Source organism: Mirounga angustirostris, unplaced genomic scaffold (genome assembly GCF_029215605.1).
Source record: "Mirounga angustirostris isolate CCGP_5_RB_7025 unplaced genomic scaffold, mMirAng1.0.hap1 SCAF_16, whole genome shotgun sequence".
Classification (NCBI taxonomy): Eukaryota; Metazoa; Chordata; class Mammalia; order Carnivora; family Phocidae; genus Mirounga; species Mirounga angustirostris.
This window is the reverse complement of record NW_026991724.1, coordinates 13688303-13713591: the sequence shown is the minus strand read 5'-3', so window position 1 is coordinate 13713591 and position 25289 is coordinate 13688303. Positions and strand designations below refer to the sequence as shown.

General features: G+C 41.5%; 1 protein-coding gene and 1 pseudogene across 2 annotated transcripts in view; both read left to right on the top strand.

Annotated features, from left to right (window-relative positions):
* The first annotated feature begins 4692 nt into the window (after positions 1–4692).
* Positions 4693–25289, top strand: part of LOC123855992 (zinc finger protein 19-like) — a 25052-nt pseudogene continuing 4455 nt past the window's right edge.
* LOC123855291 (zinc finger protein 19) overlaps positions 19075–25289 on the top strand; it is a 24659-nt gene continuing 18444 nt past the window's right edge. Inside the window, exons 1-2 of one of the 2 annotated variants that reach the window (XM_064581066.1) lie at positions 19075–19096; positions 22938–23051. The gene's annotated coding sequence lies outside the window, so the exon portion shown is untranslated. Of the gene's footprint in view, positions 19097–22934; positions 23052–25289 lie in introns of those variants that run through there. The other variant, XM_045890798.3, reaches the window with a different exon arrangement.

The window sequence follows — 25289 nt, the reverse complement described above, 5'->3', positions numbered from 1 at the left end:
GGATTGAAATAAAAGAAGATTGGCTATGGGTTGGTGAAATTGTCAAAGCCGAATGGTGGTCACGTGGAGATTCATTTTATTATTTTTCTACCTTTATACAGGCTTGAACTTTTCAATAATAAAAATTAAAAGATAAAAACAAATGTAAAAAAATTCATTGAAGGAGTACCTACTTTAGCTGTCAGCTGATAGATCACTAAAACTAATTTTTTGATGATTTATCACTGTGTGATTTTTGGGCATATACCTTGAAAGGACTGAATGACTGACGTTGGTATAACAAGCCTGTTTATATGAACAGTGCTTAGATGTGTAGAAACAAAAACAAGCAATGAGAGTTTATACTGAACTCTTTCATATTAGCAGGAGGTAATATAATATTTATTCATGAATGCATGAGCAAACAGGAAAAAAGAGAAAAGCCCCATCCATTCTCTTAAGAGACCTGTGTTTTCAACAATTTTTTTCTTTTTATGTTTAATAGTTGTTTATATTATTATTTCTTTTTAGAGAGCGGGTAGGGAGAGGGAGAGAGAGAATCCCAAGCAGGCCAGAGTCCCAAGCGTAGAATCTGACCTGGGGCTTGATCTCACAACCCTGAGATCATGACCTGAGCCACAATCAAGAGTTGGTTGCTTAACCAACTGAACCACCCAGGTGCCCCAGTTGTTTATATTATTTATCAAAGTTTGTAATATTTATGTATTTTTGATCAATTGTATACTAATACCAACTGTACAAACCGAATCCAAAAGAAATTTTGAATATTTGGAGACTTCGGGATCAGGAAAAAAACTTTAAAAATTACACAAAGAGGGGCCTGGGTGGTGCAGTCAGTTAAGCGTCCAACTCTTGGTCTCAGCTCAGGTCATGATCTCTGGGTTGTGAGATGGAGCCCGGTGTCAGACTCCGCACTCAGTGGGGAGCCTGCTTGGGATTCTTTCTCTCCCTTGCCTTCTGCCCCTCCCCCCACCCTCCCCTTCCAAATAAATAAATCAATCTTAAAAAAATAATTAAAAAAATAAAAATTACACAAAGATAAAAATCTAAGAGGAAATGTAATGGAAATATAATTCCAAGAAGAGAAAGGAATGATATAAGATAACTTATAGTTACAGAAGAGGTTGTTCATGTACTTTTAAAAATAGGTGATAGGGTTGGGTGCCTGGCTGGCTCAGTCAGTAGAGCCTGCGACCCATGATCTCAGGTCGTGAGTTCAAGGTCCACGTTGGGGATAGAGGTTAACTTAAAAAAATAGGCGATGGGGTATCAAATTAGAGCATTAAGATTATGTAGATATATTTAAAAGAATGATGTAACAGTTTTATTTTGAAATGTTATTTATGATATACTGGAGAGCTGCCCTCTGCACACCCAGCAGTGCATCAATATCATATGATGTACCGGAAATTACTTCATTTGCAATTCTTTATACTTAGTTCAGAAATGTTAAATATTAACTAAAAATATGTAGGGAGACTATTTTGTTTTTTTTCTTTTATGGAATTTTTTTATTGAGTAAAATCCACATAACGTAAAATTACCATTAACCATATTAAAGCATACAATTCAGTGGTGTTTAGTATGTTTATAATATTGTGAAACCACCACCTCTATTTCAAGACATTTTCATCATCTCATTAAGCAATAACTTAATAACCCACCTGTTTCCTGGCAACCACTAATCTGTTTTCTATCTCTATGGATTTACCTATTGTGATGTTTCCTATAAATGGAATCATGCAATATTTGACCTTTTGTGTCTGGTTCCTTTTACTTAGCATAATGTTTTTGAGGTGTATCCAAGTTGTAGCATGTACAAGCACTTCATTCCCTTTTATGGTTGAAAAATATTCCATTGTCTGTATATACCCCATTGTGCTTATTCTTTCATCAGCTGTTGGACATCCATCTTGTTCACACATTTTGGCTAATATGAATCACATTGCCATGAACATGAGTGTACAAGTATTTGAATATTTGTTTCCAATTCTTTTGGGTCTCTACCTAGGAGCAAAATTGCTGATAATTCTTTCACTTTTTGAGGAACTGCCAGACTTTTCCATAGCCACTGCACCATTTTACATTTCCAGCAACCATGGGTTCCAATTTCTCTGCCTCTTTGAGAACTCTTGTCATTTTCCATTAAAAAAAATTGTGACTAACCTGGTAGTTATAGAGTGGTATCTCACTGTGGTTTTGATTTGCATTTCCCTAATGATATTGAGCATCTATTTACGTGCTTGTTGGCCATGACTACCTAGTTTTTACAAAATTATTTTAGGAGGTGTGCAAGCAAAAATGTTATGGTCCACAGCTGTAGGCGTAAACCACTGTGTTTCTGAAGATCTTGTCTAGTACCCTTCTGTTCTCTGGCAGCATCGTGCTCTTGCCTCAAGGCTTTGTGACACTTTGTCTGAGTGACCCTTCTTCCATCTAGAGGTGCAGAACTAAAAATAAAAAATACTTTCCTTCTCAGTGGGGTGGCTTGAGGGTCTGTGCAGACTAAAACTACAATTTTTTTTTATTATTTTATTTTTAAAAGATTTGTATTTATTTATTTCACAGAGAGACAGCGAGAGAGGGAACACAAGCAGGGGCAGAGGTAGAGGGAGAAGCAGGCTTCCCGCCGAGCAGGGAGCCTGATGCGGGGCTCGATGCGGGGCTCGATACCAGGACTCTGGGATCATGACCTGAGCCGAAGGCAGACGCTTAATGACTGAGCCACCCAGGTGCCCCTAAAATTACAATTTATGATACCAAATCTTTCTCTGCTATCTGCTAAATGAGCCCTCTTATGTTTTGAAGACATTTAATTTTGAATGCCAAAGTTAGCTAGCCCCTTGCACATAGTGAGCTTTTTACATGCTTATTTGTTTGTTTGACATGAAGTCAGAAGGGACCTTTGGCTGTGCAAACTGAGAAGGAGTGCTCTGGGAAAGACATTTCTGTGTCAGGCTGGAGGAGAGTGAGGAAATGAGGGCGCATCTGCACAAAGTTGTGCCTAGGCAGGGGGCTATGAAAGTAACAGAGAGTCTTGGAACCCTCATGTCTGCCCAGGACAGCAGGGAGCTTTATGACTGGCAGTCTCCCCTGGATAGGTTGCTAGTTCATTGAGAACAAGAACAGCATCTTAGTCCTATATGCATATATGTTCCCTAACCCAGAACCTGGAGTATAATAGGTACACACAGGATGTTTCCTGTATTGGATTGTGCAGTGGTGATACTCTGTCCCCTGATGACTGTCGAGCCCCCTTGCCTTCCTGATGGAAATTAGGAAGAAGACATCCTGGTTGCTGCTCCTGATTCTCACTCATTCTGGTCCATCTCAGATTGACATCCTCCAAAAGCTCCCCATTACCCCCATCACTGTGTTCCTAGGATTCCCAGTTTTAACATAAAATATGCCCTATATCCTTGATCATTATTTCTAGAGGATTCCCTCTACTTCCTTTTTATTTAAATTACATTCAAGCTACCCATAGACATGGCCGTGTTTGGGACCTTAGAATCACATCCAATCTTTTATGGTAAAGAAAAATTTGAGAAACTTCCAAATTTTTTGTTGATAGACTCTTACCCAAGATGTCTGTTAATGTGGGTTTATTCATTGCCCATTGCCTCTAAAGAAGGCTCTCCTAGGCTCCCATGCAAAGGATATAAGCCTGGTTTGACAGTGTTTGAGAGCCAGGTGGGAGAATGGGGCAGGGGGCAGTGTTGAGGCATTGCAATATTTCTCTGTTGAGTTTGCAGACTTTCATTCATTTCCTTGTTTTAAATCCACTACTTGAATCTGACCATTTGCTATTTTCTCCCCCCAGAGCATAAGCGTATTGTTGTAGGGTTTGGGAGAAGTCTCTGGGCTGTGTACATGGGGGTAGGACCTGCAGATCCAATTTCTGCTTGTACTTCTGTCCTATGATTCATCTCCATCTTGCAAAGTATCTGATACCTGATGCCTGATTCCTGAGCCTTTCCACGGGGTGAATCAGCTTGCCCATGGTATTACCCACGTGTCCTAGCCACCCTCCTCCCCACCCTGCTGCAGGCAGGCGTTCCAGTTTTCTCTGGTTACCACTTCTCTATCCCTTTCCATCTTCCCAGACTGTGTTGGCATCTCTCCTCTGTTTTCATCTCCTGTCTCATTCTCATGTCCTTGTAGATTCCCATCCTTTTTATACTTTCAGTATCATGTTATAGGGTTCAGGAAGTGCCTGTGTTCAGTCTGCCTGTATCCAATAAACAACTATTCTTTATGGTCATCAGTTCCACACTGTGTAATACTCTGCAGCTATTAAATGGAATAATGTATCTACATGTCTGGACCAGTGAAATGGACAATATAGAAAGTTAAATGAAGAAAGCGAGTTCACATTTGGTTCTGTATGATATGAAACTGGTTTCATTAAAAACATTTTTATATTATATATACACAGTTATAAATACACACATATTGTATGTATGTATATATATCATATATATATATTCTCAGCATTATCTGAGAAAACATAAATATCAGAATAAATACATGGAGCTGGTTGGATATTTTCATTTGGCAAAATATTTAAAAGGGTCTGATTTAAAGGTCTAGGCCGTCTGGTGAGTGTAAAAATTTCCTGTGGGGACATGGGAGCCAGGGAGCGCCTTTCACGTTGTGTTCTATGTGGACAGCGCCCCCTGGAGTTGCACAATGGTGGTGGCACTTCCTGGATGCTCCCCAGAGGCACCAGCTGTCATCCTCCAGCGCAGGAGCAGAGGTTCGCTTGCAAAGGAGTTGCCTCTCCCAGGTGTAACTCCTAGTGGCCTGTTTCCAGGATATGACTGTTTGGCTGTAGTTAATGATCCTCCTAAGCTGTACCAGAGAGGCCAACTCCCAAGTGAGGTGAATAATAAGCAGCAAAATTTGCGATGTCTGTTCCAGCATGTTGTGGGAAACCTGCAGTTCCTCACAGAAGCAACTAACCTTCCTCCTTCCAACCACCTTCAACCCCCAACTTACAATCAAATGGGAAGATGTGGACATTTTCCAGTTAATACTGGAATAAAAGGAATTTAGCCACATATTCAAATACTCTCTGGCAACAGGTCTCCAAACTTTTCCCCTCAAACTTTGCTGCATATTAGAATTACCCGGGAAGGTTTTAAAACTCCCATGCCCGGAAAGAACCTATTACCTAGACAGGTGAATCTTTAACAAGGTTTCTCAATGTTGGCCCTACGACACGTGGAGCCGGGTAATTTTTTTGTTTCGGGAGGCTTCCCTATGTATTGTGGGATGTTTAGCACCATCCCTGGGCTCTATGCACTAGAAGCCTATGGACCCTCCCCCAGTTGTAACAACAAAAAGACATTTGCAAATCGCTCAGTTGAGAATCACTGCTGTAGGGGGTGGGACCCAGGCATCCTATGTTTTTTTTAAAGATTTTATTTATTTATTTGAGAGAGAGAGAGCATGAGTGGGGGGAGAGGTAGAGAGAGAAGCAGACGCCCCGCTGAGCAGGGACCCCCCCGACATGGGGCTGGATCCCAGGACCCCAAGATCATGACCTGAGCCGAAGGCAGTTGCTTAACTGACTGAGCCACCCAGTCGCCCCAAGGCATCCTATTTTTAAAAATCTTCCCAGGTGATTCCAATGTGCAGCCAAGTTTGAGAACCAGTGCTCTGATGGAGTTTCCTTTGGGAAGTGTACCCTGGTAGAAAGTCCCGGGACTTTTGGAGTCAGTTTTTATAAATTGTTATTTAATACTGATGAAATAAGAATGGATATATTCTAAGCGAGGTGAGCAGTTCCACTCATCCTATCTAGTAAGCACCTGTTTCTATCAAGAGAACTTTGGAAAACAAAGAGTCTGTGAACATCTCAAGAGCCTCGCAAAGCCAGCTGAGCCTGTAACTTATGGAGAACCTTTACAGAGCGATAACGAAAGGAACCTGAACAAATGAAAGGTCTAAGCAACACTCCAGGACCCACAAGGTGTACCTTACTGGTGCCAAGATAATATCTACTGTTGATTGGAGGTCCCCTGTGGGCCATGGTCTTGTGCTAGGGGATCTATTTGTATGGCATCAAATAAAAAGACATCTAAGTTATTATAATAGTACTAATAATAAGTAGGGCTGGCTTAAGGAATAGGCATATCAAATACTTTTGAAACATGTTTTAAACCTAAGTGGTGTACATAATATTTACACATTGTATGCTCCTCAGTCCCATGTGGCAGGAACTGTAGATTGGCTCACACAACACTCTTTCCATCCTCTTTCTACCATGAAGAAATTCTTTAAAGAAGATAAGATAAGATGTTGCTCAGGGGTACAAACTTGCAACCAGTAGTAAATAAGTCCTAGAGATCTAATGTACAATATAGTGAATATAAACAACATGTTGTATTATATCACCAATTTCCCAAGAGACTAGAATTAATTATTCCAACCACTAAAAATAAATTATAATTATGTAACATGATAGAGATCCTGGTTGTCATTATAATTGCAATCATATTACAATATGTAAATGTATGAAATTAACATGTTGTACACCTTAAATTTACACAATGTTGTATGTTAAATATATTTCAATTTAAAAAACATCCAGAGGCGCCTGGGTGGCTCTGTCCATTAAGCATCCGACTCTTGATTTCAGCTCAGGTCATGATCTCAGGGTTGTGAGATCAAGCCCCACGTCAGGCTCCAGTGTGGAGCCTGCTTAAGATTCTCTCTCTCTGTGCCCTTCCCTGCTCCCATGTGCTCTCTCTCAAAAAAAAGCCATCCAGTTTGTTGTATAACTTTATTTCAGTAATATGAAAAATAAGAGCAATTGTTAAGAAAATTAAAAGGCAAGTTACAAACTGCAAAAAAAAACAAAAACAAAAACAAATTTCTTGGTCCTGCAGGAATCCTGAGAGAATGGGAGGCACCAAGAAACCTATTTCTCTAAATTTCAAGTAAATTGCAGAGCTAGCTGATATATATCCAACCAACACTAGATGTCACCATCGTGCTGTGCAAATGTAGCTGGCGCTCCGGAGTGCTATTTAATATTTAGGACGAGGTCAGGCTTTTCACGTGTTTGAAGGTTATTCATTTTTTCTCCCCCATTTGATGCCAGAGTATGATTACTATGGCTTTACCGAAAAACTCCCTGAGCCTTGATCTTCTCTTGTTTATGATCCATTCTACATCTCTTGTGCTTGGTACTGCTTGGGGCCAAGCTCTAAGGAACACACCAAAGGGGGGTACCAGCCTCAGTGGTTCCTGTGAAGGACGGCCACGTGCAGAGTTCCTGTGTGCCTCTGCCTTAGACCTGTGCTTGCTTCTCCCTGGAGACCTCACAGATGCAAGTTCCACTACTAGAGCTGGAAAGAGAGTGACCCAGGGATGGGGAGCACGAGAGAAGTGTGTGCGGGTGGCACTGCCCAGGCGTGAGAAAGGGGGAGACAAGGAGCCCACCTCCTAAGGGGCTAGACATTTAAAATGGGGAGGCTTCCGGGTCCTAGGAAACTGAACAGCCTCCTGGGTTCTGTCACCAAGGGCTGAAGCTTTAACCAAGGCTGTTGTAGTATCCAGTTGTTTGGGAGCATCCAAAACTACCAGTTTGGTACAAGAAATCACATATAACACACAGAAGTTATTGTTCCCAGTCTTTAATGATTACTGGACTTTGGTAAGAAATATCAAGAAAGAATGTATTGTAATGAACTACAAGAGGGTAATTAGTGAAAAGAGAGCTCACTTATATCTAATTTGTTGTATTAGTAGTTAGTAATTTCGGAATTTCTGTTTAGGATAGTGTACTTCATGGGTACATGGGGTCTTGTCCTTAGTGAAAAGAGGAACGGCTCTCCAGATATTAGAAACACAAGATTTCCCATTTGTGAGGCTATCTAGGTGAAGGCAATCACCCTATTCACAGGCTTATTTACCCTTACCCTTGTACTTATGGAAAGTAACCCAGTCATCTAGGCAGAGTATGTCTCATCCATTTGCTGTATTGATGCTTTTAAGAATATTTTAACCTATTTATATTTATTGTGATAAAATTTGGTCTGACATCTGTCATCTTAAGTGCTTTTAATTTTTTATGATTATTGCTGTCTTATTTAGTTCGTTTTGCTATGTGGACTTGGCGTTCTTTGCTCTTTTATCATCCCTTGCTATTCTGGAAGATATTTCTCCTGTTTTTGTTCTACTAGTGGTACTGTTGAGATTTTAAAACATTCTCAGAAATATTTTAGGTGTAGAAAAGTGGAGTATAATAAACCTCTATGTACCTCCCCTTAGTTTTATCATATGTGAACATTTTGTTATGGCTGTTTCCCATGTTTCTAAGAACTAAAGCAGTACAGATGTAATTGAAGTCCCCTGTATTAAATTGCCTTTCCCTCTCTGTGGCTCCAGAGGCAGTTTACCATCTGAATATGGTGTTAATTGTGCCCATAGATGCTTTTAAACTTGTTATATATGGTTATTTCCGTAAACAACATAACATTATTTTGCATAAATAATGGTATATCTTTATTATGGTATTTATGGTATATACCACATAAATGGTATATCTTTCTGCAGTTTACTTTTTAAATTGAATATTGTGTAGCTGAGATTTTTTTTAAAAGATTTTATTTATTTATTTGAGAGAGAGAGAGAGAGAGCGTGAGCAGGGGGAGTGACAGAGGGAGAGGGAAAGAGAGAATCTCAAGCAGGCTCCTGAGATCATATGATCCTGAGATCATAACCTAAGCCAAAGGTAGCCGCTTAACTGACTGAACCACCCAGGCACCCCTGTAATTGAGATTTAAACACATAGTTCAAGTTCATTCATTTCCACTTGTGTTTAGTATAATATTTCATTTTGTGGGATAAAGCTCAGTTGGTTTAGCCATTGTCTTAATAATGGACATTAAGGTTGTTTGGAGTTTTTTGTTTTGAAAAACTGATGCAGTGAACATTCTTAGACCTGTTTCTTTGTAGACATGTGAAATAATTTTTCTCTCACATACTTAGAATTGCTGGGTCAAAATGTAGGATGAGGGAAAGTACAATACTGGTGATGGATGAACATGTAACTGGCAACAAGGCCTGGTTTATTTTTCTACTTTGACCATTTTCCTTTGGGAGATACTGTATATTTCCTTTATAATAGCCTCAGCATGTCATTGGTTAGTTGAGGTGATTGGACAATGATATTTAATAGTCCTGTGATTTTGTGATCCTGTTGCTTTTTCAGGAGCAATTCTTTTTAAAAATTTTTTTTTCTATTTTAATTTTTTTAGAGTGGGGAGGGGCAGATGGAGAGTGAGAGAGGGAATCTCAAGCAGGCTCCATGGCCAGTGTAGAGCCTGATGAGGGGCCCAACGCAGGGCTGATCCCACAACCCTGAGAACATGACCCGAACGAAAATCAAGAGTCAGATGCTCATAAAACTGAGCCACCCAGGCGCCCCTTAGGAGCAATTCTTAAGTGTAATATTGTTTTCCACTTCTAAATATAGATGATGTAAACAACACTGCAAATGAATTCATAACAACAAAAGATATAGCAAAGGAAGAGATTATGCTCTCTAGTAAACTCCAGAGAAACATTTCCAAGGAACTACCTTTCTAGAAGACTATGAACTGAAGAGACAATAGGAAATATCCATGGTGGGGGAAGATGAGGGGAATAAAAGGTTTTTTTCCAGCAGGTGTGGAGGGGATTAGAGTCTCCACTGGAGAGGTTATTTTAATCAATGTACAGATATATTTATAAGTTTCAAAGCATTCCCACTAGGGAGAAGTCCTATGAATATAGGATATGTGGGAAAGGTTATCAGCTTTAATTTAAAACTGATTCAGCACTGAAGAATGTACATGGGGGTGATACCCTTCAAACATATAGAGTGTGCTAACTCCCAACTTGGCACTAGAAAAGTCCACAGAAGAGTTTTGAAGCTATCTCAATGTAAGGAATGAGGGAAAACCTTAGATATGAGTGCAAAACTAACTTGGCATTAAGCTACACAGTGGAGAAACCCTTCAAATATATAGAATGTGGAAAAGATTACAAATATAGTTCTTAACTATATTAGACATCATAGAATTGAACTGGAGAAAAGCCTTATGAATGTAATGAATGTGGGGAAAGCTTTCAATGTCAATGCAAATCCAATCAGGCATCAAAGAAACCATAATAGGGATAAACCTTATTTGTGTATGGAATATGGGATGGTTTCAGCTGTAATTCTATCTTCAACATCAAGAGAATCCATATTGGGGAGAGACTATGAGTGTAACGAGTGTGGGAGAGTCTTCAGATGTAGCTCCCAATGTAGAAAGCATCAGCTTATTCATACTGTAGAGAAGCTATTTCAATGTAAAGAGTGTGGAAAAGGCTTCAGCATCAGTGGAAAACTAATTCAGCATAAAAAAATCCACAACGGGGAGAAGCCATGAATATATTAGGTGTGAGAAAGCTCTTAAACGTATAACTTCAGACTTTGTTGCATCAGAAAATCCACACTGGGGAGACACCTTATGAGTGAAGTGATTGCAGGAAAGCCTTCAGGTGTATCTTCCAAGTGAGTTAATATCAGAATACCTACACTAAGGAAGAGCCCCCCACATTGTTAATGCAAAATTAATTGGGCATTCAGGCCTGCCATGGGAAGAAACTTAACAAATGTGTGTTGTATGAGAAGGGCTTTAACTGTAGTTCTTTTCTTTTTCTTTTTTTTTTTTTTTTAACTGTAGTTCTGAAAGGACCTCCCAATTTGAGTATCTATACTGGAGAAAAACTCTACCAGTATAAGTGCTTTGGGAAAGTATTCCATATCGTTATAGCAATATTGTTAAATTCCTTATTGTTAAAGCAAAATTAAGTGGGCATCATGATAGGAAGAAACTTTGTATGTATGAAGTGTGAGAAAGGTTTCAGCTATAGTTCTAATGGTATTATGCATTACAGAGGTGAGAAATCCAGTGACTGTAAAGCAAGAGTTACTCCCAATTTAGACAGCCTAGGGTCTACCCCGTGGAAGCAAGTTCTAAAAATACATCTGTAAGGCTTCAGCATTAAAACAGAACTAATACATCACCTGACAGTCCATTCCAGGATAAAAGTCTAATAATATAATGAATGTGATAAAGGCATTATTTCTACTTTTAAATCTTTATTTTTAATGTGAAATAACTGATATAGAAAAGTACTAAAAGTAATCAATTCTCATGTACCCCCCATCTAGGTTAAGCAAATACTGGGATTTTGCCAACATTTCAAAAATATTTCACAGCTAAAGTCCTGCTTCCCCTGACCCTCCTCCCCTTCCACTTCCTCCCAGTGTAAACACCTATGCTGAGGTTACTGTGTATCATTGAACTATACATGTTTTTCTTTTTGGGCTTTTACTATATATGTAAGTTCTAGAAATTATCCATAAATATTATATATATTTATAATTTTATGTATTTTAAAAAATGTATAAACATTTTGCACTGTGTCCTTTTGTCACATGCTTTTTTTAAAACTCAGCATGATTTTTATGAGATTTACATGTTGAAGCTGGTAATAGCTCTAGTTCATTTTAACAAATGAATGGAATTCTCTACAGCTAACTTAACCTATTCTTACTATTTCAAGGAGTGCCAGAGTGAATATCCTCGTATGTGTTAAAGAAATGAACTCAAAGAGGTCTGTAGGGAGGAAGCCAAAGCAAAGGGGTCTTCATGTTTAATAGTTGGTAAGTACATGCTACTTATATAATAGGGGTTACAGAATGAAGGTAATGACTTATAAATAGTAAGAAATCAGTAGAGGTAATATGCTCATTACATATTAAGTGAATAAACTCAATTTCCTACAACAAGCATATACTAACAAGTGTTTTGTTTTTTTTTTAGCAAGTAGAGCATGCCAAAACAATTTTCCACAATAAATTTGTAAAAAAGTTTGCAGTAATCATAATCTCACCATTTAGAGTAGGTTCCCTAGGAGGCAAATATAAAACTTTTGTAGTCAGTGATAGTGCTGTCTCTTTATTAATGGATGCATTAGAAACTCAAATTTATTATAATAAGGCAGTGTGTATTTGTAAGAGTTTAGTTTAAATAAACCAGATTTATTACAAGGTTTTAGAAATTTATAAAATCGGGGCACCTGGGTGGCTCAGTCGGTTAAGCGTCTGCCTTCTGTTCAGGTCATGATCTCAGAGTCCTGGGATCGAGCCCCATGTCAGGCTCCCTGCTCAGCAGGGAGTCTGCTTCTCCCTCTGCCTGCCCCCGGCCCCCACTCGTACTCGCTCTCTCTGTCTCTGTCTCTCTCAAATAAATAAAGGTTTAAGAAAAAAACCTATAAAATCACTGGGAAGGTTGAAGAAATAGATTCTGGCTTAATTTCTGGGAATGATTCCCACAGCAATACTGCAGGCCTATACGATCAAAGGGACTCTAATTCCTGCAATAGATTTGAAACTGCCTTCTAGATTACAGCTGGGGGGCTTCTGAACAATGCTGCCTCTGTGGTGAGCTGCACACTTGAATCACATAAGTTAGTCCCTGCATGAATACATCTATCAGTGGAGCCCACTCAGAAACCCACCCGCAGGGAGGGGCGCCTGGGTGGCTCAGTCGTTAAGCGGCTGCCTTCAGCTCAGGTCATGATCCCAGGGTCCTGGGATCGAGCCCCGCATCGGGCTCCCTGCTCGGCGGAGAGCCTGCTTCTCCCTCTCTCTCTGTCTGCTGCTCTGCCTACTGTGCTCTCTCTGTGTTAAAACAAATAAATAAAAATCTAAAAAAAAAAAAAAAAAGAAAGAAACCCACCCGCAGGGAATATGGGACATTTGGTGTTTAGCTTTCCATCTTGCAGTACAGAAAGGCATACCAGAAGGCTGGAAAAGATGTTGAGTGAACCACTCCACAGTATCTACCACATAGAGTATGCATTGATTGGACTCAGACTACACTGGTGTCCCATCTGGCTTATGCTCCTCTTTTTAATGCTTTTAGGTAACTGGTATGTAATATTTTAAAATACTTCTTTAGAGAAATGCAGGCATTGACTTCTCAAAAGCATGTATAAGAATATTCAAAGTCTCTCATTAAATACCATTGTTACTTGTGGCTTACGGTATTAAAATTTTAACCATAACTGAATCAAAGTTTTGGGGCTTATCATTTTTTTTATTCATACAAAATGACTCTCTGTGCATGTGTGCAAGAGTTTTTTAGGTTATAGGAATATAACCTACAGGGTCATAGTGCATATATGGTTTTTCAGTTTTATGATATTGCCCGGTTGCTCTCCAAAGCATCTGTATATTCACATTCTCAAGAATAAAATATGAGTACCCATTTCCCTATATCTTTCTCACTTGTTCTCATACTTAATATTCTCTTCCTTTGGATATTTATTAGCTGTATAATGGATATTCTCATTTTATTCTTCATATTTCTTAACCTCTTTTGTATTTTCCATCTCTGCCATACTGTGCTATGGTGTGTCTGTATTGTTTCACTAAGTTTCATCAACTCCATCTCCTGAGCCTCTAAGAACATGAGTAGTTATCCCCCAACATTAGAATCCCCAAATACTAGAACATGAGCAGCCAAAGTGCCAAACCCCTGTCCAGCCAGAAGCGCCCCGCCCCCCCCAAAGAGACTATCTGGTTGTATCAGAGCAATAGGCTTCTTGCCTAGAGTATTGTTCTTACCTAGTTGAATTTGAACTGAATTACAGAGCTTACAGTCCAACCTCATCAGGCCCTGCTATTTATCGGTCTATGGAGATGTGGGACTGGAAGCGTTTGCAGATCCCCAAGTGATGTTGAGGCCCTCAGTGACTGAGTTGAGGCAATGAGAAGAGAGATAAAAGTCGGGGTCATAATGCAAAAATGGCCAAGAAGCTTCCTACATCACTGTGAGATCTCTGATGTTTCATCTTCCTAGGATTCAGTTCCCTCAGTGGAATAATAGATCTTGAAGTCTTAGCTTTCCATCTTGCAGTACAGAAAGGCATACCAGAAGGCTGGAAAAGATGTTGAGTGAACCACTCCACAATATCTACCACATAGAGTATGCATTGATTGGACTCAGATTACAGTGGTGTCCCATATGGCTTATGCTCCTCTTTTTAATGCTGTTAGGTAACTGGTATGTAATATTTTAAAATACTTCTTTAGAGAAATGTATGAAGTCTTGAAGAAGGCACATCTCCAACATTTTGTTCTTTGTCAAGCCAAGGGCACTGAGACAGAATAAACATTGGCGATTTTGGAGCAGTTTGGATGCTGATTATGTGTAATGTGTAAGTAAGAATACTTAAAGATTAATTTCTAGAGAGGTACCATCCAGAAGGCTGAATACACGTGTACGTATAAATATGTTTGTGTGTATCTATAGTTACAGCTGTTTCCCGTTATAGAACAGCTTGCTGCCAACCAACCAGCTCTTCATTGTGACGGGGCCTTTTTAATAGCCTTCTAACTTCTCTCTTGCCTGACTTAAAATGCATTTTTCACACTGTAGTTACAACTCCTAGATCTACAACGAAACCAGACCTGGTCCAATGAGCAGAACCAGCTTGAGTACAGCCAAATAAGAGAATCCCCAGATACTAGCGCTCATCCAGGATGGCCTTTGGCTTCCTCCGCCCCTTGCGAAGGTTTAAAGTCTGTGCCACCGCAAGCCCTTCGGAGAGAAAGTCGCCTCCTCCCCGCAAGGGTCGGCGCGCGTCGGGCAGCCCGGCGAAATCCGAAGAAGCCCCAGCATCCTGAAGCCAAGGAAGCGCGAGTCCGGGAGGCGCGCTGGCGGTGACGCACTTCCGGCGCGCCTCCTGCCACGCCCTTGCGGTCCAGCGCCAGCCGCTCACTGCGGGAGGTGAGTGCGGACTGGGAGGTTTCCGTCCCGAGCCCCAAGGTGGCGGTTCCGTGATTCCCGAGGCCTCTGGGAGGCCGACCCGGGAGGGAGTCGGGCGACGGCGTGGCTGTCGAGGAGAGCGGGGCGGTTTGCGGGCTGTCCGCCCTTCCCCCGCATTCCTTCACCCGTCGCGGCGGCCACTTCAGGAAATGGGGGCTGAGGCTGTGGGCCGCCAGTAGAAGGTGTGGCCCCCTTGGGTGACCGACGCGCCGCAGTTCAGTCCGTTACCCCAGTGAGCGTATGTTACGTGCAGTGTAGTTCCGGTTCCGGGGATGCAGCAATGAGTAAGCCGCAGGAACTTTAAGGCTAACGGGGAAGTGAATATTAATCAATTCTGATTATACCTCTGCCCCTGCTCATAATAACTCCATTGATTTTGGGCAAAAGAACGTTCTGAACGTTCACGGGTCCCGCTTGGCCTGGCGTCTCGCAGCTTCTTCCTCTCGGTCTTGCAGCACAATCCCCTTGCCGCTGCTGCAGGCTTCTTGGCCTTGTTCTTGTAAAACATGCCCCCCCCCCTCCCCTTGGCCTAGTTAATTCCACTTCTCAAGTATTCCTCGACTAGGGCAATCCCCCTGCTTTCATTGACACTGTTGACCTCATCATGGGTTGTCCGACCACCGTACACCTAGCGCATAACAAAAGTAAGCTCACACTTAGATTTTAGTCCAAGATACAGGAGAACAAGAAGTTGTTTGAATCTCTAGTGCCAACCGAATTGCCGTGCACAGAGTATGCCTCAATAAATACTGACTGAAAGGGCAGATATATTTCTAATTGCAGTGTAAGGTACTTGATAAAAGAGTACATGCCCACCAGATCTGACTTAATTTGGATCTTCCAGGATATGACTTTCAAACTGAGGTCTGAAGGGGCGCCTGGGTTGCTCAGTCGTTAAGCGTCTGCCTTCCGCTGGGGTCATGATCCCAGAGTCCGGAGATCGAGCCCCGCGTCAGGCTCCCCGCTTAGCGGAAAGCCTGCTTCTCCCTCTCCCACTCCCCCTGCTTGTGTTCCCTCTCACTGTCTCTCTCTCTGTCGAAAAATAAATAAAATCTTAAAAAAAAAAAATTGAGGTCTGAAATTCTGAAAAGGAGTTAACAGGTTAAAAGGGGGGCAAGTTGGGAAAGGCTATTAGAGGCAGGGGAAGTAGGTGCTAGGACGGAGTTGGGACCCAATCAGCCATTTAATACTTGCGTAATGACAATTCTTTTAATTCGAAAAGTAGTAGTATATTTCTAGTAAGCAAATTGGGGAAATAATTAAAATGTCACAAAGAAAAAAAAAATCATCAATAAGACTACCTACCTTTCAGGGATACTGTTTTAAAATTTATATCCAGGGGTGCCTGGGTGGCTCAGTCGTTAAGCGCCTGCCTTCGGCTCAGGTCATGATCCCGGGGTCCTGGAATCGAGCCCCGCATCGGGCTCCTTGCTCGGCGGGAGGCCTGCTTCTCCCTCTCCCATTCCCCCTGCTTGTCGTTCCTGCTCTCGCTCTCTCATATAAATAAATAAAATCTTTAAAAAAAAAAAATTTATATCCGTTGAGTGGGGTTTTGTAGATATTTGTAAGTAACACATGATTTTTACACAATTGAAGAGTGAAATATGAAATTTTCTCACGGCATTTGAATGTTTTCCTGTGTTGTGAAATATCCTACAGCATGATTTTTAATGGCTACTCTTTTTTTTTCTGACATTTTTCTGACATTGTTGGATATTTAAGTTTGCATCTTTTTCATATTAGAAATAACTGTGATGAATGCTTATGAGCAGACACATCTTTGGACACATCTCAGATAAATTCCTCAAGTTGGAATTTTTAAAAATTGGTTTTAAAATTTAACTACCTAAGCAAATTTTAACAGTACTACAGGCATGTGGTAAGAAAAAGGATTACTTAAGGGCGCCTGGGTGGCTCGGTTGGGCGACTGCCTTCGGCTCAGGTCATGATCCTGGAGTCCTGGGATCGAGTCCGGTATCGGGCTCCCTGCTCGGCAGGGAGTCTGCTTCTCCCTCTGACCCTCCCCTCTCATGCTCTATCTCATTCTCTCTCTCAAATAAATAAATAAAATCTTTAAAAAAAAAAAAAAAGAAAAGAAAAAGGATTACTTAAGATGGTATAGTAAAAAAGAAATCTCCCTCTCTATTTGGACCCTAAGGTCCATTCTCCAGAGGTAACCACTACTAATAATTTTCTAAATGTGAGCAAATCACACACAACTGAATTTGGTATTTTATACTTATAGATAGGAATATTCTTAAGTAGGTATTTGTCTTGAGGAAATGATGGAACAATTTACATTCCTACCAGCAGATACTGGTCTCCTATATTTTCTCCAGTATAAAGCATTATCTTTTTTTTTTTAAGTTACCAATTGCATAGATAGGAAAATTACATTTTATTGTTTTAATTTGCCATCTTTATACAGTAAAGGGTAAACAGCTTTTTGTGTGTTTACTGGCCACTTAAAAGTGAATTGCCTATTAGTGATATTTTCTAGGATGTTCGACTTTTTCTTACTGGTTTTCTAAGGTCCTGGGCTATTAATGTTTTTTGCATATGTTGTAGAGTTAATTTCCTAGTTTGCTTTTGAGTTTTCCTTAGTCATTTAAGCCAGAAGTTTTAAAGTAGTTTAATTTGTCATTTTAAGAGTTTTCTCTTTGTTTCTTTGTCATTTGGCTTGTGACCCCACCACTGTGCTGGAACTGCTCATCCTAGACGTCTCTGCACCCTGGGATATAGACTTACTCACCTTTATTTTCTTTGGTTTTGTTTTTCACACTCAGAATTTTAGTGCATATGGAATTATTTCAGTGTATGGTAAGAGATAATTTAATTACACATTTTTTTCTTCAGTAGTTAACCAGTTTTCCCAGTGTTGTTCATTGAATAATCCATCCCTTTTCCTCACTGATTTGGAATGCCATCTTTCTGATTTACTTTTATGCTTTAGTCTTTTCTGGGTCTTAGATTCTGTTTTATTGTTCTAGCAGTATGTTCTTGTACCAGTCTACTTTATTCATTATACATTTAGCATCTGGTATTGCAAGTTTTTCTTTCCTATTTTCCCTTTTTATTTAAATTTTAGTGGCTATTTTGACTTTTCTTCTGTATCAACTTTGGAATCACTTTATCAGATTTCTAAATAAATTCTATTCATAATTTGCTTGAAAGTAATATTGGTTAGCTGCTTACAAGTATGGCTCTTGGAATCTGGCAAACTTGGCATGCAATCCAAGTTTGGCTTAAAATCCAGGTTTGACCGTCTGTTCTTTGTGTGAACTTGGTGAAGTCTCTTAATCTCTTAGCTTCTGTTTATTCATCTGTTTGCGGGGGGGAACCCAAAACCTAAATCTCTTTTAAAGGAATGTTGTGAGGGATAAATGAGAAGATGTGTATAAAGCATTTTAGCATGATGCTGAGCATGTACAAGCTCTTCATAAAAGGAAGTTATTACTAAATTTGTAGATTAGTTCGGAGGAAAGTCAGCATTTACAAAAAGTTTAATATTGATTGTGTCAATCCAGAACATGTTTTGCCTTTTCATTTATGTCAATAATATTTTATATAATTTTCTTTACATAAATTTGTTATGTTTCTTATTAAGTTTATTCATGGGTTCTTTTTTAAATTTTTAAACAAGCTGTTATATTTTAAAAGGTATTAAGGTACATGCTAAAAATTTGAACAGTTCAAAAGGCATAGAGTGAAAAGAAAGTCTTTCTTCTGTCCCAGATTCCAATTTCCCAGTCTTCCTGCACCAGAAGCAACTACTCTTGCCAGTTTCTCATGTAGGTTCCCTGGGTTCTTTTTTTAATGTTTGGTTTGTTTTGCTTTTGTTTATTTATATTTTTGTCCTGATGTATTGTTTTACCTAGGAAAGATAGCACTACCTAGTGGTTATGAATACAGCTCTTGTGGCCTAAAATAATTACTTAAACTTTCTAAGTCTCATTTCCTTGTTTTGGTAAAATGAGGACAATAATTTTACATATCTGCTAGTATTATAATGAATGTAAAGTCTGAGTTCTGAAGCTGGCACATTGCAAGCCTAGAGTGAATGTCAGTTAATATTAGCAGCTAATACAGGTTTGCATGTTTAAAGGAAAGTCACTGACTCTTGGTTCTCTTTGCTTCTTCCCTCAGCCCCTGCCCTTCATTATGAGGGAGCCCAGGTGATGGCAGCCATGGCCCTGAATGCCTGTTACCAGGTGAGCTGTGATTCCCTCAGATCCTTCAAGAAATCTTATTTGAAGGAATGGGAAATAAGAGGAGTGATTCGGGCAAAAGTGTTAGAACCAAAGCAGCAGGAAGGCCCTGCTTCATCCCCACAGTGGGACTGGATGATGGGAAAGAGCTGACGATGACAGATTGAGCAGCCAGAGACTCCAGAGCCCAGGAAGCAGTGGCTGGAGAGAGTGAGGAATCGAAGTAAAGCCTCCTGCACTCTGAGGATCTCTGCTGAGCTGGAGAGCCCCCAGGTTCAGTAGGGACCCCCACAGAGGGATCCATGAGATAAGGGACTCAGGCTGGTGGTGGACGTATCCAGTGTTCGGTAGGAGTGTTCCAGATCAACAAGGTGGCAAGATTCTTGGGAGGTGGGACCAGAGGGATGGTAGGAGGAAGAAAAGAAAAAGGGGGCATATACAATTTGTCCTCCAAAAAGAGAGCATAGTTGGGGGCTCTGGATCAGTGAGGAAAGAATTGGTTCAGGAAGGGCACATGAATGTCTGTCTCAAGACTCAGTACTTCTGGTTGAGGGAAGCAGCATGCGGCAATATGAAATGTGGTACTAGGTGACAGGAAATTTAATTTCACAGGAGATCCCTATCAGCCCTCAGGGGCATTGTGACTGAGCTAGTCACCTAAACTTTCTGTGCCTCAGCTGACCTCGTCTGTCAGATGGCAACAATGCTACTCATTCCACGTTAGGAGAAAGATGCTGCCAGATGCCTTTCAGCTCTGCAGTGTGCTGGGTTGTTGAGTGCTACTTGATGGACTGTCTTCAGGCTTCTCTATGTCACATCTTGTCATCCATGATCTTATCCCAAGTACCAGTCCCAGATCATCCATTGTCTGGGTTCCTTTCCATTAGTATGGCCTTGCCTGGAAGCCTAATCTCGACACATCAGAGAGACACAGTTCATTGTACCCCTCACACCTCCCACTCCTTCTGCACTTCCTGCCAATTGTTAGTATCCCCATGCCACCATCCCTGGTCACTGTTTTTAGATTTTTAGTCATTACTGATTCTTCACTCTCCTTTGTTACCTTGTTCATTCAATCCAAGCTCTGTTATTCCTGTCTCAGCACCCATTTGTCCCTTCTTTGTATGGCTTTCCTGATTTTCTTTTTAAGATTTTATTTATTTATTTGAGAGAGAGAGAGACAGAGAGAGAAAGCACGAGTCGGGGGAGGGGCAGAAGGAGAGGGAGAGAGACAAACAGATGGCCTGCTGAGCAGGGAGCCCGATGCAGGGCTCGAACCCAGGACCCTGAGACATGACCTGAGCTGAAGTCAGATGCTTAACTGACTAAGCCACCCAGACGCCCCTGGCTTTCCTGATTTTATCGTCCCTTTCCTGGATATTGTCAGCAAAGCCTCTCAGCAATTTCCTTTGTCTCCAGTCTTGGACCATCCTGTCATCTAACATTTTTGCTTTTAAGACTCAGGCTCAGGTTCTTGAATTTGGAGTTTGTTGTGGTATGGTGATCCATCTAAGTGCATTAGCTCACAGAGTTGAGGTCAGATTGGCATTTTTGAATTTTTTTTTTAAAGATTTTTTTTTATTTATTTATCTGAGAGAGAGAATGGGAGACAGAGAACACGAGAGGGGGAGGATCAGAGGGAGAAGCAGACTCCCCACTGAGCAGGGAGTCCGATGCGGGACTCGATCCTGGGACTCCAGGATCATGACCTGAGCCGAAGGCAGTCGCTCAACCAACTGAGCCACCCAGGCGCCCCCAGATTGGCATTTTATAAAGATCTTTCTATGTGCTGGACAGAGGTGGACTTGGAGGATAAACCTGGAATTAGGGACCATTGCCATGGTCCAAAGGACAGTTGCTGAGGACTTGAGTTATATGGTGACTAATGATGTTGCATAGGAGTCAGATCCAAGAAATATTTAGGAGATAGAACTGGCAGGATTTGATTACTGATTGCTTGCCAGAGCTAAGCAGTGACTAGGGGATAGTTGAGAATGATTCCTAGGTTCCCGTCCAAGGAGACCAGGCTAAAAGTGGTGCTACTGGCTGAGACAGGGAATCAAAATAATGACCAGCATCAGATGTGAGCACTTACCATTTGTTTCTTCTTATATTGAGCAGGATTAGAAGCAGCCATATAAGGGAGGGTGACAGGTTCAGAATTGGACATATCAGAAACATAACTGGCGTGTGGGTCACTGGGCATCTGAGGCAGGCATGTGACTGATTCCAGGACCACATGAGACCTTGGAGTGAGGATCATGTCCACACGCGGAGGACACCAAAAAGACAAGAAGGACCACATCATTGTGCTGTCTGGGAAGGAAGAGTTTGGGCTGGCAGGCGGTTTGGTTGGCAGAGGGTAGTTTATCTGAGAGGTATAAAGAGAGACAGCCAGAGAGCCACCGAGCAGCGTTAGAATCAAGAAACACTTTGTCGTAGGAAGACTGCCTGGAGTTAAGGAGGCTCTTCCATCTCCAGAGTTCTTTCTGCTGGCCGGGCTTAAGCAGAGGCAGCGTAACCCCCTTTTGTTGAGGGTGGAGGGGTGGGTGGCACAACAGGGTCTGTGTCAGGTGAGGGCTGCAGGGAATGGGGCCTGTTTGGACAAACCATGACTGTTCACAGTAGGTAGCTGTGAGGATTGGGGTAGGGCAGGCAGATGTGGACATAGAACAGGGCTCAGTGTAAGTGCAGGGAGCAGGATGGATAGGCTGGACTCTGATCAGTAAAGTGAGGACAGGCAGCAGGGACATCCCTGGCATGTCACCCATGAGAAGTACAGTCGGAGGCCAGTCATCTGTTCATAGAGTGTCTGAAAGACCAGAAGGGCATGTACAAAAATGAAGAGGGTTTACTTCAGGGAGGTGAATTTGTGAAAGATTTTCTTGGTTCCAGTTTTCTATAATGTGACATTGCCTCTTGTAATAGTAAGTCTCATGTGTAATTAGAAGCTGCTCTGACAGTGAAGGGGTCTCAGAGTTGCTTGTTGTAGGTGTGGTCATTCATTAGCACGCAGGGCCTTGTCCTTTTACTCTTCATTTCCCAGCCATCATGGGACTGTCCCTCAGAACCTCACACTGTCCCCTGTGCTCCACACTCTGGCTCTGAGCCAGAGGATTGGCTCTGGGGCGGCAGGAACCTGTTGTTTTAGGAGGTGGTGACCTTCGAGGACGTGGCTGTCTACTTCACCCGGACATAATGGTCTGGGCTTTCTCCTGCACAGAGAGCCCTGTACAGGGAGGTGATGCTGACAAATTATGGGAACTTGACTTCCCTGGGTAAGGCCATTTTGCCTTTGGGACTCAGATTCATAGGACAAGGGTAGGGTAGATTGTGGCGTGAATGTCCTAACCTTTTACATATTTACAGGGGCAAAAACTCCTAAACCCTCAGGCCCAGAAGATATCAGGCAGGGATGGAGGGAGAAGTCTGAGGTTAGTTTGGGTCTAATGTGGGTTTGGCCATTCTCTGGTGAGAACACTTCCCACCATAGGAGTTCTGTGCAAGGCACTATGGGAAAGAAGTATCTTCTGTTGAAGGTAGTACCTTCAACTGTCCCGGTGGTCTAAGAAAGACTTCCCTCATTGCTTTTCTGTGCTTGCACGTGTCTCACAGCATTTCACTGACAAACTGTGATTTTTTACGAAGAGGTCACAAATGCTCAGTTTCCTCTTGATCAAAAATCTCCTTGGGCTTTCCCACTTTCCAGCCCACTTCTATGGGCCTTATCCTTACTGAGCCGCTTTGGGGTTTCCTTCTCTGACTGCAGACACGGGGTTATGTGGTGCCTCAAAAACACTAACATGAGACTCCCGTCCATTGCCATTTTCTGCCTCCTTTTCAGGATACCCAGTTTGCAGACTTGCCCTGACCTCACTTCTGGAAGGAGGGGATTTGCCTTGGGGCCTGGAGCCACAGGACGATCTACCTGCAGGGAATACCAGGGATGTCTCTAAAGGTGGGTGAGGCAGGTTTAGAACCATCAACGATAGTCCTTTGTTAGATGCATGGTTTGCCAGTTTTTGAGCACTTGCTGTGTGCTAAAATGGCGTTTCTTTGTTTGAGAGGCTCTGGAGGATACTAATTATGGAGACAGGGTTAGAGAGCTAAAAAAGAGAGAATGTGTTAAGTGCTGTTGGTATACTGTTGGTATATACGCAGCAGGCTGTGGGACCCAGCAGGAGGAGTTAGAGGAATTTCCACTTAGAATAATATCAGGTGACACTCCTTCAGTGGCAGGCCACATGTTCTGCATTCAGCAGATAAGAACATTGCAGATGGGGTGGGGGGAAGATAATCTGGCTGGAGGAAAGGAATAATAAAAGATCCAGTATAATTCCTGGCATAATATAATATCTGGAAAAGGACTAGTATCTGGAATATACAAACAACTCAAAACTCAGCAACAAAAACAAAACAACCCAGTTAGGAAATGTGTGAAAGGTATGAACAGCCATTTCACCAAAGGGAACACACAAATGAAAAGATGCTTGACATCATTAGCCATTAGGGAAATGCAATTTAAAACTACAATGAGGTATCACTACACCTTGATCATGTATGTCACCATATAATTGTGAAGAGCTTCATGGTTTGATGTGCAGGAGAATTACCTGGGGAGTGTATTTTAAAATGGACATTTCTGGGGCCCACCTGTGAGCATGCACTGTTTTATCTTTTTAAGGAAGTGTTCAGGAACCTAGGCTTAGGACTGAAAGCCTAAGCAGGACTTCCTTTTGTCTACTTCTGTGCCGTTAACATGGTGGCCACTAGCTGTGTGTGCTTATTAAACTCTTGCAGTTGAAGGGGGGCTAATTCAAATTGAAATGTCCTATAAGTATAAAATACCAGATTTTGAAGACTTAGTAAAAAAAAATAGTGTAAATGATCTCATTTATGATTTTTATGTTGACTTCATGTTGAAATGATAATATTTTAGATTTACTGGGTTAAATAGAATATATTATTAAAACTAATTTTACCATTTTTCTTTTTACTTTTTTAATGTGGCTCCCATAAAAACAAAATTACATATGTAGCTTGTGTTTATGGCTCACATTGTATTTCTTTTGAACAGCCCTGCTCTACTACAGAGCATATCCTTAAGCCCTCTTACTTAGCCAACCATACATACGCATCATTGGTGTGTATAGAAAGCCTAGGACACAGAGGTTAAGGCAGACCCGAAGACTTCTGTCCTAGGGAACTTACTGCGTGGGAATAGGAGATGAGGGAGCTGGCAAAAGAACGTGGAGCAGGAGCGGGGACCCCTGCCACAGTGACCTTGCCACCAGTGCCGTATGGCGTGAGCCCGTGATTACTATGTTTCAGAACTGTCAACTGGACATGTATGTAATTTGATTGGACTGTGAGGGAAAGTAAGGCATAAAACCTTGTTACATTGTTGCTGTATTGCTGTTAATAACTTCGGAGGCCTGCACAAGGGTAGGGACAGGGTGATGCAGGGATAGACAGGATCGTAGAGGTGTCAGGTAGCAATGATAAAGCTTAGCGGTAAACATAAAAGAGTCTTGATATAAAAATAGCTTTTATGGTGACAAGGACAGTAGACTTAACCCATGAAGTTTGAGTTTCTCTGAAACATACAGCTCCCTGGGCATAGCAGTCTCTTGAGAATGCAACTCTGATGTTGGGACAAGGTCAAGGCTGGGATTATACAGGGTGCCAAAGTCTGGAAACCTAGGCAGGCCTACATAATGGTGTCAAAGACATCTTCAATCTATTAAAAAATACATCTACTTCCAGACTTTATGATCACCCTGTATATGTGGGAGTCCTCCATATCAGTGGTTCTTACCAGGGGCCAGCCACCTTTGTCCCCAGGGGACATTTGGTAATGTCTGGAGACATTTTTGTTTGTGCAGACTGGGGAAGGGGCTGATACTGTATCAAGAATGGTGCTAAATATCCTCCATTGCACAGGACAACCCCGCACAACAGAATTATCTGGCTGTGAATGTCAGTAGTGCTGAGATTGAGATACCTTGCTCTATATAAAGGACTCCATGTAGCTGAAATGTCCCTAAATAGAGAAGGAGATGGGGAAGAGGATCTTAAAGATTTTTTAGGGTTGAAGAGAGAGGGAGGAGGAAGTAGAGAAAAGAGTGAGATTGAAGCTAAGGGTGGGAAGATTTCCAAGAAAGCTGGTGGGCAATGGAGTAGAAGCCCGTGAGGT